The sequence below is a fragment of the Oncorhynchus gorbuscha genome, linkage group LG22 (assembly GCF_021184085.1).
Source record: "Oncorhynchus gorbuscha isolate QuinsamMale2020 ecotype Even-year linkage group LG22, OgorEven_v1.0, whole genome shotgun sequence".
NCBI lineage: Eukaryota > Metazoa > Chordata > Actinopteri > Salmoniformes > Salmonidae > Oncorhynchus > Oncorhynchus gorbuscha.
The window spans coordinates 36,327,769-36,344,915 of record NC_060194.1 but is presented as its reverse complement, the minus strand read 5'-3'; the positions used below and the strand labels follow the sequence as shown (position 1 = coordinate 36,344,915).

Sequence of the window (17,147 nt, the reverse complement as noted above, 5' to 3'; positions counted from 1 at the left end):
ACCTGAGACGCTGCTGCCTGACGGGAGCAACAGCAGCCAATTAGTGAAGCAGCTTCTGGAGGAGGAGAAGAAAGAGAGATAGAAGTTCCCTGACAACAGAGACAACCTTCGTCGTCGTCATCATCATTTACTTTCATGTCATTAGTAAGACATCTCTAGCTCTTCAGGAAGAGGAAAACTCATTCATCAGACAGGAACTGACATACCGTTCGTTCAGCTGACGGTATGTCCTGTGATGTGCTTGAAACAATAATAATAATCCATCTATCTATTGATAAAGTGATGCCTGGAATACGTATTCTCAATGTACTGTATGTAAGCTGTCAGTAAGCATATCATCAATACATATTTTATATGCAATGTGTTGGCAGCAGCCTAATTCATTCATTAGTTTTTTTGGCCTCTGGTTTGGGATCCTGCAGGCTAAATTTAGATTCTTCTAATTGTAAAACCTTAGTCATCGCCTTTCTGTGTAATCATTCCTCGGGATAACGTTTGTATTTGTATCCAGTTCTCTCACTCCTGAGTACAAACACTGGCATGGTGACACTAGGCTAGGCCTGGTCACATGACCCCTGTCCTCTCCTCTCCTCTGTGATCTAATTACCTCTGGCTGGCTACATGGCCTCGCAAAAATAAAGAACCACACTGATGCCAATGTAGCCTGGTCCCAGACCTGTTAGTGCTTTTGCAAATGATGTTGCTATCATTGCTAAAGCAGAAACAGACTGGCACCCAGGCTAACATTGTTTTTCTCTCTGGAGAACCCCCCCCCCCCCCCCAATAAAACAGCAACCTTTAATCCTCAGTAGAGGAGGGCAAGAAATGTATGTGCTGCTAAACTTTTTCATGTCTGCCAACAGATATGACAAACCTATTACAATAATACAATGACGAATATTCTACGAAATAATCTATCTAATATTCTAACATTATCAAGATTCATTCTAATTCCAACTCCACACAGAGAATAAATGCATGGGACTGTCTTCCAGTGTAGCCATCTTGAACAATTCTACTGGTAACAAGCCATTCATTGCATTGGCTCCTGATGGAGATGAGATTTGTGACGCCAAATGAGTTTCGCCTTGAGGGACAAAGATGTGAATGGAATTGAAAGCCAAAGTAATGGAGTAGAAAAACAGAGATTGTCCTCCATGGTGCTGTCATGCCTGTCACTAAGAAGGATATGGAGAAAGTGTTTGTGTTTGTGTGTGCCCTTGTGGCTGTGCAAGTTTGTGTTTGTGTGTGCCCTTGTGGCTGTGCAAGTTTGTGTTTGTGTGTGCCCTTGTGGCTGTGCAAGTTTGTGTTTGTGTGTGCCCTTGTGGCTGTGCAAGTTTGTGTTTGTGTGTGCCCTTGTGGCTGTGCAAGTTTGTGTTTGTGCGCGTCTGTGCTGTGTGTGAGTTGGTGAGTTGGTGTGTGTTTGTCCTGGCGGCCATTTGCACGTGTGTTTGTGTCCGTGCGGGCTTGTGGGCAAGTGTGTGTCTGTGTCAAGTTAAAGAGTTGCCAAAGATAACAGACTGACAAATTCCCCCCCCCCCCCCCCCATCTTCACAATAGCCAGACGTCTCATCCAGCCGGATGCGTACCAACTAACCTACCACCAGACTGAATAATGGGATGTTATCACACTGTTGTGATACAACAGTCCCCAAATGGTCTCTCAGACACATCACACTGCCCCGCCACTCCTGCAGTCCCCAAATGGTCTCTCAGACACATCACACTGCCCCGCCACTCCTGCAGTCCCCAAATGGTCTCTCAGACACATCACACTGCCCCGCCACTCCTGCAGTCCCCAAATGGTCTCTCAGACACATCACACTGCCCCGCCACTCCTGCAGTCCCCAAATGGTCTCTCAGACACATCACACTGCCCCGCCACTCCTGCAGTCCCCAAATGGTCTCTCAGACACATCACACTGCCCCGCCACTCCTGCAGTCCCCAAATGGTCTCTCAGACACATCACACTGCCCCGCCACCCCAAATCCTGCAGTCCCCAAATGGTCTCTCAGACACATCACACTGCCCCGCCACTCCTGCAGTCCCCAAATGGTCTCTCAGACACATCACACTGCCCTGCCACTCCTGCAGTCCCCAAATGGTCTCTCAGACACATCACACTGCCCCGCCACTCCTGCAGTCCCCAAATGGTCTCTATCCCTCTGACCTTCTGGAGTCGTGAGAGGTGATGCTATGCAAATAGAGTCATAATTGAAATCTGCCCAGCAGGCAAGTGTACAGATAGGGTGTACCTGTGCCGAGCACCTGCCCCCCACTCACTGCCCTTTGACTCGTGGTTTAAGTGTTTTTGTTGTTGTTCTGAACCCACTACACCCAAGTCATCGTGATGACGTCAAGTTTACATTTTGAGCACCTGCTCCCTGAAAGGTCTGTGTACGGTTCACTGCCCAGCCCAACAGGGATATGAAATAATAACGTACAGGCAGACAGCAGTAGCCATAGCCCATAGCTGATAGTGATACAGTTGAGGTCAAAGCATTAACACGGACAGATTTCAACAAAAGTCATTAATGTCTGGATACACTGATTCATTTTCCCTTTCTCGCCAGCCATCCAGGAGACATGAATGACTTTACTAGCCTTACTCGAGCCAAAAAGGAATTCTCAATCACAAAGACAATTTTATTTTCTTTGTATAACGAAAATAACCTTGTTCTATAGCCCAAACCCAAGGAAGATTATGCTCTTGTCCAAAACCTTCTTTGCCCAAAACTAAACACACATTCTACAACTAAACATTCCAGACCATTCCACAACTTGCCTACCTCAGCCTTCATTCCAGGTCTGATGAGCCAGTTTGCCAGTTTCTATCATGTCAGCCATCTTGTCACTCAATCTCCCCCATCGTTTATAGCTGCTGTCACTCGGGGACATAACAGCAACAGCAGCTCAGCCAGACTCTTTCCTACTTCAACTTCAGAGGGTTTCCTATTGGGCTGCAAATCAACACATTAACATCTACTTTGCCTTGTCATCTACAGAGCTAGAACAAAGATCTGAGAGCAGGAAGAGAATAATGCACAAAAAAGACATAATGCAGCCTAATGGACTAAATGTATTGGAGAGGAGATGGGGAGACGGGGGAGATGGAGAGACAGTAGAATGGAGAGGAGAGGGAGAGATGGGACAGAGGAAGAGGAGAGGGAGAGATGGGACAGAGGAAGAGGAGAGGGAGAGATGGGACAGAGGAAGAGGAGAGGGAGAGATGGGACAGAGGAAGAGGAGAGGGAGAGATGGGACAGAGGAAGAGGAGAGGAGAGAGGAAAAGAACAGGAGAGCACAGAAAGGAGAGGAGACAGGGGAAAAAATAGGTAGAAAGCAGACAGAAAGGTAGACAGGAGAGAGAGAAATAGGAGAGAGAGGTAGAGTGAAAGAAATAGGAGAAAAAGAGATAGAAAGCAGACAGAAAGGTAGACAGGAGAGATAGAAATAGGAGAGAGGTAGAGGAGTGAAAGAAATAGGAGAAAAACAGGTAGGTAGAAAGCAGACAGAAAGGTAGACAGAAGAGAGAAAGAAATAGGAGAGAGGTAGAGGAGAAGTAGAGCGAAGAAGTGTGAATTTTTCATTTGTGCTGACACATCACAATCTCTGATTCATCTAGAGAAAGGCATCAGTCAAACCACAACCCATATCACATTTTTTAACTCTATATTATTATTATTATTATTAGTATTATTATATATATATATACAGTACCAGACTAAAGTTTGGACAAGGGTTTGTCTTTATTTTTACTATTTTCTACATTGTAGAATAATAGTGAATACATCAAAACTATGAAATAATACATGGAATCATGTAGTAACCCAAAAAGTGTTAAACAAATCCAAATATATTTTATATTTGTAGATTCTTCAAAGTAGCCACCCTTTGCTTTGATGACAGCTTTGCACACTCTTGGCATTCTCTCAACCTGCTTCATGAGGTAGTCACCTGGAATGCATTTCCATACTTTGAAGAACATAAAATATATTTTGATTTGTTTAACACTTTTTGGGTTAAAACATGATTCCATGTGTTATTTCACAGTTGTGATGTCTTCACTATTAATCTACAATGTAGAAAATAGTAAAAATAAAGAAAAACCTTTAAATCAGTAGGTGTGTCCAAACTTTTGACTGGTACTGTGATTCTCCTCTCATCTACCAGGCCGGTCCTGTGGAGATGTGGAAAAAGATATGCCAGTAAATGCTACATCCACGTTTGGGATGGAAGTACAGATCACAGGAGGTTGGTGGTACTTTAATTGGGGAGGACAGGCTCGTGGTATGGATTTCTATGCGTTTGATGCCATTCCATTACTCTGTTCCAGACATTACTATGAGCCGTCCTCCTCTCAGCAGCCTCCACTGGTACAGATGTTCTGAGTATGCAAATTACTAGCTCTTCCGCTCTTTACTCTAGGGATATCAGACGGTCGTTGGAAACAAACCTGGAAACAAATCTACAAACTCACATGACAGTGGTCAATGTGGTACGCTTACCAGGGGCAGGATCGCTCAATCTTGAAAGCTGCAAGGAGAGTCCTCTGGATGATTCTCTAGATAAGCTGCACAACAGACAAGTATCCTTCTATTATAGTCTCTTGACTCACGTCCCCTCACATTGGTGCCGCTGAGATGCTCAAGCCCCAGGGTTGCAGATAACCAGGGCATTGGCTAAAAGGACTCTTACTGACCAGCAACAGCCCACGGGACTGAAAGACAACATGGACAGGAAGAACATAAATAGAACCGTTTGTTCTGTTGTGTTTGAATCAATACTGCCTGCCAGCATCTGGGAAAACACAGCAGCAAGGTCTGAAATCAAATCTTTCCCACAGGGCTCACTCGTCACGTCAACGTTGGCATGCTTTTGATGCTAATCTGAAGGAGCAGCTGATGTAGAAATGAACAAAAGATTGAAGCCTGTTGCGAAGACAACTGATTGAGAGAAAACTAAAATTGAAAATATATTTTTATATATATTTTTTCTTTTTTATTCAAATCCAATTCTGCCTGCTTGGTATAGTGTGTTTCTTGCACAGGATTGGTGAATATGTTATACTGTCTGAGGTCTACTGTGAACCAGACCCAAGTTGTTCAGACCCAGTCCAAGACCCAGGCCTACACAGAAACACTGGTTTCACCAGTCGACCCTGTATCTGTCTGAGTAGTTTCCCACGGGATACGCGTTGGTTGAATCATGGTTGTTTCCAAATCATTTCAATTAAATTATGTTGAACCACGTGGAATAAATGTTGTGAATTGACGTCTGTGCCCAGTGGGTTAACTTCATGTGGCTGAGAATTGTCTTAATCTATCTTTGGGGGAAGAGAGAATGGATTGCAAAGCAGGCCCTACTCTAGCTGGTCATAATGGTCTCATTAGCCAGGTATACATGTTTAGTAAATATCTATCCGTTTTAAAGGAACTGATAAACTCATTAAATATGAATGGGTGCATGGGTGTGATTTGAAGCAATTAGGGATGTGGCAATTGTTTGGAATGAACACCAGCCTACACATGATGCCTCCCAGGGGATGGAGAGAGCATCTGTGTTCAGAGAAATACACAAACAAAACTATCAGGCCTCAGCTCGGATCTGATCTATTCAAACTGCTGCCAAAAGGCCTGTCTGTATGGTGAAATAATTACTTAAAACAACAAGAAAAGCATTGTGGTTGACGAATGTATTAAACCTGTGCTTGGTTTTGTCTAAGCAAACAAACCCTGAGAAAATGTGTCAAGGTAAATCGAAACCAGCAAAACATGTATGTAGCCTAGATGGTTCCTGAAAGTGGGCTCGCATTTAATTTGGTTTTATAGGGTTTTAAACGCGTCAACACATAATATTAACAAATGGGTCAAACATAATGAATATTTAATGTTTTTTGCAACAATTCCAAATGGGGAAGCAGGTTCCTAATAGACGAAGCGACTCAATGGTCTGTAGAGTAATCTCTAAACGGTCCATCCGCCTCGCCACCTGGTGTCATGACATCGCCCGATTTATGGCAATTGGATGGTCAACGCTCGATAAAGGCCTATAGCCCACAGTGGAGAAAAACCCGTTCCTATAATATAGGCTCAAATTTGTTAATAACAATAAAATAAAGAATACATCAAATTGGTCACTCTTCCATGATGACCGACGCAACAAACTAAAGAGGAACGAAGGGGCGACATGTCGCTACTTGTCAACTAGAGAGGGGTCGCTCATGAAGACTCTGTGATGAGGCGAGAAACTGGGTGGCAAGAAGGCTGGGTACCGCAGAAGACAACCGGCATATTATATTATTCTCAATCAGAAAACCCAAGCTCACCCAGTTGCATTCAAAGTCACAAGTAGCCAAAAACACCACCAAACAAGGGTGTTCGAAAGAGATATCAAAATGTACCCATAACTTATGTCTAATATAGAACAGCAGCCGAGCACATAAGGCACAGCCAAACAGCCTACCGAGCCACACCGGTCGAGGTGTGAATTAACGATTAGGGCGCGGTGCTCAATAATAAATAAATAAAATGTATTAATTACTCGTGCATATTGCAAAACAACCTAATTTAAAAATATATATTTATATTTACCTTAATAGGGAAAGTGAGTGTTCCGTCTTCTTTTTGGTCTGATAAATTCATGTGGATGGACTTTTAGCTGGCAGTTTCCCTTGAACCCCGGACAGAAATAAGAATCCCATTTGACAGCTGAGCTCCTCAGAAAGGTTTTACTTTTCGTCAGGGAACGCAAGCTTTCCTCTCGCCTCCTCAGAAGCCCTACAGGACCGTTACTCTGCGCTCGTGTGTCGGGGGACCATCTCCGGTCGGGTAGCTTTAAACACTGCTGGTTGATGTCAACGATACTCCCCGTCTTACTCATCAATACATTTTATCCCTCCCTCTGTATATCTATCCTTTCCCTCTTCCCCCTCTCTCGCGCTCGCTCTCTCACACACGATTAGGTCCCTCCCATGACGCCCTCCCATGACGTCATGCGGTCAAGATCTCCAATAGCAACCGCATCCCTCTCCCCAGTCTTCCGAACCTTTTCTGTCATCTCAGTACTATCTGGTACTAAAAAGACGGCTGCTGTTACTGGGGTATCATGTCTACTGTAGCACTTATGTCAAAATGGGCTCTACGTGTCATGGACTAGATATGGATAAGAACAAGGGAGATATTCAGAACTTATTATCAGCCTCCTTATTCACAACTTATCAAAATCATTAGGGTGACATATGAGTAGCGTACATTTAAATAGCCTCCCCACTGCACATCATCCCCAGGGTCGTTGTTTGCTAAAGTAGATCCTGTTGAACTATGAACGATGCAGATTTGTTTTGATGGAATTGGATTTCCAGAATGAAACATATCACACTCAAACCTATGAACACAGGCTATCACACATCACATCAAAATACACATTTCAAATGTCAAGGACCTTCCCCCAACCTGGAATACAGAGAAGAGTTACACTACTTGACCAAAGGTATGTGGACACTTGTTCATCGAACATCTCATTCCAAAATCATGGGCATTAATATGGAGTTGGTCCCCTGTTTGCTGCTATAACAGTCTCCACTCTTCTGGGAAGGCTTTCCACTAGATGTTGGAACATTGCTGCAGGGACTTGCTTCCATTCAGCCACAAGAGCATTAGTGAGATCGGGCAATGATGTTGGGCGATTAGGTCTGGCTCGCAGTCGGTGTTCCAATTCATCTCAAAGGTGTTCGATGGGGTTGAGGTCGGGGCTTTGTGCAGGCCAGTCAACTGATCTCGGCAAACCATTTCTGTATGGACCTCGCTTTGTGCACGGGGGCATTGTCATGCTAAGTGGGAAAGGGCCTTCCCCAAATTGTTGCTACAATGTTGGAAGCATAGATTCATCTATAATGTCATTGTATGCTCTAGCATTAAGATTTCCCTTCACTGGAACTAAGAGGCCTAGCCGAACCATGAAAAACAGCCCCAGACCATTATTCCTCCTCCACCAAACTTTACAGTTGGCACAATGCATTGGGACAGGCAAAGATTGCTGGCAGGCGCCAAACCCAGATTAGTCCGTCAGACTGCTAGATGGTGAAGTGTGATTCATTACTCCAAAGAACGCATTTCCACCGTTCCAGAGTCCAAAAGCGTTTGAGCTTTACACCACTCCAGCCGACTCTTGGCATTGCGCACGGTGATCTAAGGCTTGTGTGTGGCTGCTCGGCAATGGAAACCCATTTCATGAAGCTCCAGAGTAACAGTTGTGTTGCGTCCAGAGGCAGTTTGGAACTTGGAAGAGAGTGTTGTAACCGAGGACTGGCGATTTTTATGCTCTACACGCTTCAACATTCTGCCGTCCCATTCTGTGAGCTTGTGTGGCTTCGCGGCTGAGCCGTTGTTGCTCCTAGATGTTTCCACTTCATAATAACAGCACTTACAATTGACCAGGGCAGACATTTTACAAGCTGACTTGTTGGAAAGGTGGCATCCTATGACGGTGCCACGTTGAATGTCACTGAGCTCTTCAGTAAGGTCATTCTCCTGCCAGTGTTTGTCTATGGAGATGGCATGGATGTGTGCTTGATTTTACATACCTGTCAGCAACAGGTGTGGCTGAAATAGCTAATTCCACTAATTTGAAGGGGTGTCCAGATACTTTTGTATATATAGTATACTGCTCCTGATACTGTGCCAGAGGAGATGCAGAGAACCAGGTGGACGTTGATATGAAGCTCACTTGACGGAGGCAAGCGTTTACTGTTCACATGCCCACAAACTGCCATATCAGCAGAACTGACTCCTAAGATTTCAGTTCACGATGTGAGATGCGGTGCACATGTACATATTCAAACCTGCCCTGACACAGAATCAACCTTGATGGCGTGCTGGAACTGTAGTCTCCCTCTCACACTCACTCTCACACACACACGCACCCCTTGTCTCCTCTCCATCTCCTTCATCTAGGCCTAATGTGCTTTCACCAGTCCAGTTCTTTATATGTATGTACTTATTCATCTTTATTTATCCAGGCAAGTTTCTAAGCGCTAACTCTGGCTCCTCTACCAACGGTGAGTGTTTTATCGACAACAGAGGGCGGGGACACTGGGGACAACATCGATGCCGGGGACACTGGGGACAACGTCAACGCCGGGGACACTGGGGACAACGTCGACGCCGGGGACACTGGGGACAACGTCGACGCCGGGGACACTGGGGACGTCGACGCCGGGGACAGTGGGGACAACGTCGACGCCGGGGACAGTGGGGACAACGTTGACGCCGGGGACAGTGGGGACAACGTCAACGCCGGGGACACTGGGGACAACGTCGACGCCGGGGACACTGGGGACAACATCAACGCCGGGGACAACGTCGGCGCCAGGGACACTGGGGACAACGTCGGCGCCGGGGACACTGGGGACAACGTCAACGCCGGGGACACTGGGGACAACGTCAACGCCGGGGACAACGTCGGCGCCAGGGACACTGGGGACAACGTCGGCGCCAGGGACACTGGGGACAACGTCAACACCGGGGACACCGGGGACAACGTAGACGCCGGGGTCAACGTCGGCGCCAGGGACACTGGGGACAACGTCAATGCCGGGGACACTAGGGACAACATCAACGCCGGGGACACTGGGGACAACGTCAATGCTGGTGACACTGGGGACAACGGCGACGCCTGGGACACTGGGGACAACGTCGACGCCGGGGACACTGGGGACAAAGTCGACGCCAGGGACACTGGGGACCACATCAATGCCGGGGACACTGGGGACAACGTCAACGCCGGGGACACTGGGGACAACGTCAACGCCGGGGACAACGTCGGCGCCAGGGACACTGGGGACAACGCCGGCGCCGGGGACACTGGGGACAACATCAACGCCGGGGACAACGTCTACGCCGGGGACACTGGGGACAACGTCAACGCCGGGGACACTGGGGACAACGTCAACGCCGGGGACACTGGGGACAACGTCAACGCCGGGGACACTGGGGACAACATCAACGCCGGGGACACTGGGGACAACGTCAATGCTGGTGACACTGGGGACAACGTCGACGCCTGGGACACTGGGGACAACGTCGACGCCGGGGACACTGGGGACAAAGTCGACGCCGGGGACACTGGGGACAAAGTCAACGCCGGGGACACTGGGGACAACGTCAACGCCGGGGACACTGGGGACAACGTCAACGTCGGGGACAACGTCGGCGCCAGGGACACTGGGGACAACGTCGGCGCATGGGGACACTGGGGACAACGCAATCCTGAAAAAGCGCCGGGGACACTGGGGACAACGTCAACGCTTCGGGGACACTGGGGACAACGCCTGACGCCGGGGACACTGGGGACAAAGTCGACGCCGGGGACACTGGGGACAACGTCAAATGGGACACTGGGGACAACGTCATACGCTATAACAACGTCTTTCGCCAGGGACACTGGGGATAACGTCAACGCCGGGGACACTGGGGACAACGTCAACGCCGGGGACACTGGGGACAACGTCAACGCCGGGGACACTGGGGACAACGTCAACGCCGGGGACACTGGGGATAATGTCAACGCCGGGGACAACGTCAACGCTTACGTCAGGGGAAGAAGAAACCCACTACCACCCCGCGACACCTATCAATTGAGACCCAGGACGAGCCCCCAGTCCAACAGGAGCTAAATGTCTTCAACTTATCGAGACAGACCCTGACATCGCTCACCTCCGTGTTCTCAATAAGGGGTTAACATTTGTACCCACTGCATACGTTAATGACTTTGATGTCCAGATCTATTCAAGTTTTTCTGTAATCTGAGATTGCGTGGGTTCTTTGATGAGTGAAACTTACATGACTCCACTTGAAATGTCATCCTCAGCGAGACGTATACATAGGTCTACCACGCTAATCAATAGACTTACCTGTCCTACCGTGAGTCAAGGAGGAGATGGAGCCATTAACCCTATGAGGTACCTGAGAACTCTGAGAGAACCACATTTAGAGCAGAAAGTTCATTAGTACCTCCCCCCAAACGTAATGCATCCATAGAAACCTTCTGTAGGATTGGGACTGGGAAGGAAGTCAGCAGGAACTAAATGAATTCCAAACTCTACTAAACGAGAGGTCTGAATACCTCAAATTCACCATGCAGACTGATGAGAGAAAAATAAACTACTCGGACTTATGGATCATCAAAGAGAATGATGCATTACACAGAATTCTACACAAAGCCCACAGATCGCAATACCCTGCTATGTGCAGATAGTATGCATCCCCTTCCCCTGCAGAATGGTCTACCATATAGTCAGTTATGCAGGGTTAAACCAATATGCTAAAAAAATGACAGATAAATTCAAAATGAGAGGCTACAAGGACAAAACTCTTGATGCTGCAATGATGAAAATATAGCAAAAACCAAAAGAGAGGAATTACTAAAACCTCTTTTGCATGAAGTACACCAAGGTTTGGGAGAAAATGAAAGCAATCCTGAAAAAGCACTGGCGTATTCTGCAATCAGACAAAGAAATGTGCACACCTCTTCAAGGAACCCTCACTGGTGGTCTATAAGCCTGGTCGCAATATTGGAGATTGTTTGGTGAGATCTGACATGCCCCCTGAGCCCACTCAGATACTCTTGACACCTATTCCAAATGGGAACTACAAATGTGTCTCATGTGCACAGTGTAATAGCACTATAAAAACGTCTTTCTTCAGACACCCACATACAGGTCCAAAGATCCCAGTTAGGGGATCATCTCATGCAAGACCAAGGGAGTCATCTACCTCATCACCAGTTCATGTGGAAAAGCCTGTCGGACAAACGAAAAGACAGCTAAAACAACACAGAGCTGAACACAGCAGCTCAATCAGGTATAAGAACATTGACTATCCAGTAGCAGCTCACTTTGTTGAAGCTAACCATCCCATCTCCTCCCTCAAATCCACAGGGCCTGAGCATGTTGCTTTACCAAGGAGAGAAGGTAACATGGAGATCCTACGACTACAAAGAGAAGATTACTGGATATCCTATCTATAAACATTGACCCCCAGTGGTCTGAATATTGACTTTGATCTCAGGCCCTTATGAACACATTTGTCCTTTATGAACAAGTCTTATAAATGATTTCTACAGCTTATTAGCGTACACCTAATATGTTCCCTCTGTTGATGATGTTCATTATATATTAAAAGGTTGAATCAATATTACAAAAATGAAATATGAAATGTGAAATTGAATGAAACAATAATGTATGTTGATGCGAATATGATGTACAATAGTCCATTATGTTTCTATATGATAACAATAACGTAATATATTTAATATAACATACACTATTTTTTAACCGCTTCAATAAATAATTTTAATTAACTCAATCATTATGACACACCCCTCACTACTGTCATTGATTACACTAATTGCACAGTTTGTCTACATAACCTGGTTCAAGTATTCATGACATTACCCTGAGGAAGACACAGTGATGCCCAAACGTTGGTAAATACCCATTAAATTGCTGGGAGTTTATACATGGAGTGCACCACTTTCTTTATTTTGATAGTTTAGAGCCAGAATAAGGACATTAGGTAGAGGGTTTTAGGGGAGCCCCTGCCAACGCACATTGCTCTCTATCCAGTTTGTTTCTGATAACACAGAAGGGTTGGGGGCTAGGGCAGGCGGTAGGGGATAAGGCAGGCGGTAGGGCAGGCGGTAGGGGATAAGGCAGGCGGTAGGGAAGGCGGTAGGGGATAAGGCAGGCGGTAGGGCAGGCGGTAGGGGATAAGGCAGGCGGTAGGGAAGGCGGTAGGGGATAAGGCAGGCGGTAGGGCAGGCGGTAGGGGATAAGGCAGGCGGTAGGGGATAAGGCAGGCGGTAGGGAAGGCGGTAGGGGATAAGGCAGGCGGTAGGGAAGGCGGTAGGGGATAAGGCAGGCAGTAGGGAAGGCGGTAGGGGATAAGGCAGGCGGTAGGGGTTAGGACAGATGTTAGGACAGATGGTAGGGGATAGGGCAGGCGGTAGGGGATAAGGCAGGTGGTAGGGGATAAGGCAGGTGGTAGGGGAGGTGGTAGGGGATAGGGCAGGTGGTAAGGCAGGGATAGGGCAGGTAGGGGTTAGCGCAGGTGGTAGGGGATAGGGTAGATGGTAGGGGGTAGGCGATAAGGCAGGTAGTAGGGGATAAGGCAAGTGGTAGGGGATAGGGCAGGGGATAAGGCAGGGGGTAGGGGAGGGTGTAGAGGATAGGGCAGGTGGTAGGGGTTAGGGCAGGTGGTAGGGAAGGTGGTAGGGAATAGGGCAGGTGGTAGGGATTAGGGCAGGTGGTAGGGCAGGTGGTAGGGCATAGGGCACGTAGTAGGGGATAAGGCAGGTGGTAGGGGATAAGGCAGGTGGTAGGGCATAGGGCAAGTGGAGGGGCTACGACAGGTGGTAGGGGATAAGGCAGGTGGTAGGGGATAAGGCAGGTGGTAGGGCAGGTGGTAGGGGATAGGGCAGGTGGAAGAGGACTGGCCACCCCACATAGCCTGGTTCTTCTCTAGGTTTCTTCCTAGGTTTTGGCCTTTCTAGGGAGTTTTTCCTAGCCACCGTGCTTCTACACCTGCATTGCTTGCTGTTTGGGGTTTTAGGCTGGGTTTCTGTACAGCACTTTGAGATATCAGCTGATGTACGAAGGGCTATATAAATAAAATTTGATTTGAATTTGAAGGGGATAAGGCAGGTGGTGGTAGGGCAGGTGGTAGGGGATAAGGCAGGTGGTAGGGGATAGGGCAGGTGGGTGGGAAGGTGGTAGGGGATTAGGCAGGTGGTAGGGGATAGGGCAGGTGGTAGGGGATAGGGCAGGTGGGTGGGAAGGTGGTAGGGGATTAGGCAGGTGGTAGGGGATAGGGCAGGGGGTAGGGGATAAGGCAGGTGGTAGGGGATAGGGCAGGTGGGTGGGAAGGTGGTAGGGGATAGGGCAGGTGGTAGGGGATAGGGCAGGTGGTAGGGGATAGGGCAGGTGGTAGGGGATAGGGCAGGTGGTAGGGGATAGGGCAGGTGGGTGGGAAGGGATAAGGCAGGTGGTAGGGGATTAGGCAGGTGGTATAGGATTAAGCAGGTCGTAGGGCAGGTGGTAGGGGATTGGGCAGGTGGTAGGGGATTGGGCAGGTGGTAGGGGATAGGGCAGGTGGTAGGGAATATAGGGCAGGGGGTAAGGCAGGTGGTAGGGGATAGGGCAGGTGGTAGGGAATATAGGGCAGGGGGTAGGGGATAAGGCAGGTGGTAGGGGATATGGCAGGTGGGTGGGAAGGTGGTAGGGGATTTGGCAGGTGGTAGGGGATAAGGCAGGTGGTAGGGGAAGTGGTATGGGATAGGGCAGGTGGTAGGGTATAGGGCAGGTGATAAGGCAGGTGGTAGGGGATAAGGCAGGTGGTGGAAGGTGGTAGGGGATAGGGCAGGTGATAAGGCAGGTGGTAGGGGCTAAGGCAGGTGGTAGGGGATAGGGAAGGTGGTAGGGGATAGGGCAGGTGGTAGGGGATAGGGCAGGTGGTAGAGGATTAGGCAGGTGGTAGGGGATAGGGCAGGTGGTAGGGGATAGGGCAGGTGGTAGGGGATAGGGCAGGTGGTAGGGGATAGGGCAGGTGGTAGGGGATAAGGCAGGTGGTAGGGGATAGGGCAGGTGGTAGGGCAGGTGGTTGGGGATAAGGCAGGTGGTAGGGGATAGGGCAGGTGGTAGGGCTGGTGGTTGGGGATAAGGCAGGTGGTAGGGGATAGGGCAGGTGGTAGGGCTGGTGGTTGGGGATAAGGCAGGTGGTAGGGGATAGGGCAGGTGATAAGGCAGGTGGTAGGGGATAAGGCAGGTGGTAGGGGATAAGGCAGGTGGTAGAGGATAGGGCAGGTGGTAGAGGATAGGGCAGGTGGTAGGGGATAGTGCAGGTGGTATGGGATAGGGCAGGTGGTATGGGATAGGGCAGGTGGTTGGGGATAAGGCAGGTGGTAGGGGATAAGGCAGGTGGTAGGGGATAAGGCAGGTGGTAGGGGATAAGGCAGGTGGTAGGGGAGGTGGTAGGGGAGAAGGCAGGTGGTAGGGTATAGGGCAGGTGGTAGGGTATAGGGCAGGTGGTAGGGGATAGGGCAGGTGGTAGGGCATAAGGCAGGTGGTAGGGTATAGGGCAGGTGGTAGGGTATAGGGCAGGTGATAAGGCAGGTGGTAGGGCATAAGGCAGGTGGTAGGGGATAAGGCAGGTGGTAGGGGATAGGGCATGTGATAAGGCAGGTGGTAGGGGATAAGGCAGGTGGTAGGGGATAGGGCAGGTGGTATGGGATAAGGCAGGTGGTAGGGGATAGGGCAGGTGGTAGGGGATAGGGCAGGTGGTAGGGGATAGGGCAGGTGGTAGGGGATAGGGGAGGTGGTAGGGGATGGGGCAGGTGGTAGGGGATAAGGCAGGTGGTAGGGGATAGGGCAGGTGGTATAGGGTGGGTTTTTGGACCAGGTCTCTCTGTCATGATTGAATTTGATTATCTGAGCTACTATGGAAGAAGGATGCTGAGCAGCCCAGCTTCCTCTCGACAGATCACTTTCTAGTATTTCCTTTGTTACTACTGACACCAAGTGGCTGACAGGATGAGTACCGTTGAGTTAACCTCAGCTTTCCACAGTCCAGGTTACATTACCTTCAGTAGTGCCTTGCAGATAAATATATGAAATCAAACAGACTCCGTTTTAACCCTCTATGGCATTACTTTTTATTTTTGGGAAAAAAATATACTTCACCCAATTTTTTGGGAGCTTGGGGGTCAATGATAAAATATCCATCATACAATTTGTCGCCACTCCAACCAGATATTGGTTTGTTGCCTCAGGGCAACAATGTGCTACGAGGGTACTGAAACACCAAGGTTTTCTATAGTACGATACGTGGAATAAGGAAAACAAGCAATATATGCGAACACCAACCACAAATAGTTCCAACCAATCACAATTAGAAGCATTTAAGTCAAAACATCAAAAAAATGAAGTAAACAAATGACAACACCTCATGTATAAATGTTTCTCATATAAACCAACATTCAAATGACTGTGTGGAGGTGTTCGCCTATATGTGCGAGTGTGTGTGTTTCAGTGTGTTTGAATGCGTGTTTGTGTGGGTTATTGTTTGAATCAGTGTTTCTCTTTTTGACAAAGCACACTGATTTCCAATTCTGTGTGGAACATCAGGAAGCAATTTCTGGTGAATGTGAAACAGAGATGGACATCACATTTCTGGCACTTGGCTTTTGGTGTACCAGTGTATCCTGGTACTTTGCATCTCCCTTCTTTTCATCCATAATCATCCAGTGGGCTGTGGCATCCAGGTGCACATCAGGGAGTTGGAGCGGTTCCTTTTCTCCTCTTACTCACCAGCAAGTGTGGAACTGGGACGACCTTTCTTGTGCTCCAGACTCTTTCCACTTTTGCAAAGGCCTACAGCGATGTATGACTTGAAGGCCTTCAGCGATGTATGACTTGAAGGCCTTCAGCGATGTATGACTTGAAGGCCTTCAGCGATGTATGACTTGAAGGCCTTCAGCGATGTATGACTTGAAGGCCTACAGCGATGTATGACTTGAAGGCCTACAGCGATGTATGACTTGAAGGCCTTCAGCGATGTATGACTTGAAGGCCTTCAGCGATGTATGACTTGAAGGCCTTCAGCGATGTATGACTTGAAGGCCTTCAGCGATGTATGACTTGATGTATGACTTGAAGGCCTTCAGCGATGTATGACTTGAAGGCCTTCAGCGATGTATGACTTGAAGGCCTTCAGCGATGTATGACTTGAAGGCCTTCAGCGATGTATGACTTGAAGGCCTTCAGCGATGTATGACTTGAAGGCCTTCAGCGATGTATGACTTGAAGGCCTTCAGGCCTTCAGCGATGTATGACTTGAAGGCCTTCAGCGATGTATGACTTGAAGGCCTTCAGCGATGTATGACTTGAAGGCCTTCAGCGATGTATGACTTGAAGGCCTACAGCGATGTATGACTTGAAGGCCTTCAGCGATGTATGACTTGAAGGCCTTCAGCGATGTATGACTTGAAGGCCTTCAGCGATGTATGACTTGAAGGCCTTCAGCGATGTATGACTTGAAGGCCTTCAGCGATGTATGACTTGAAGGCCTTCAGCGATGTATGACTTGAAGGC

The 17,147-nt window shown here is 48.2% G+C and overlaps 1 protein-coding gene across 11 annotated transcripts in view; it reads right to left on the bottom strand.

Annotated features, from left to right (window-relative positions):
- LOC124010182 (receptor-type tyrosine-protein phosphatase S-like) overlaps positions 1 to 6,926 on the bottom strand; it is a 162,925-nt gene extending 155,999 nt beyond the window's left edge. For 9 of the 11 annotated variants that reach the window (XM_046322580.1, XM_046322574.1, XM_046322579.1 and 6 more), the window contains exon 1: positions 6,595 to 6,926. The gene's annotated coding sequence lies outside the window, so the exon portion shown is untranslated. Of the gene's footprint in view, positions 1 to 2,790; positions 2,962 to 4,509; positions 4,722 to 6,594 lie in introns of all 11 variants that reach the window. The other 2 variants (XM_046322575.1, XM_046322576.1) reach the window with 2 other exon arrangements.
- Positions 6,927 to 17,147: the final 10,221 nt, after the last annotated feature.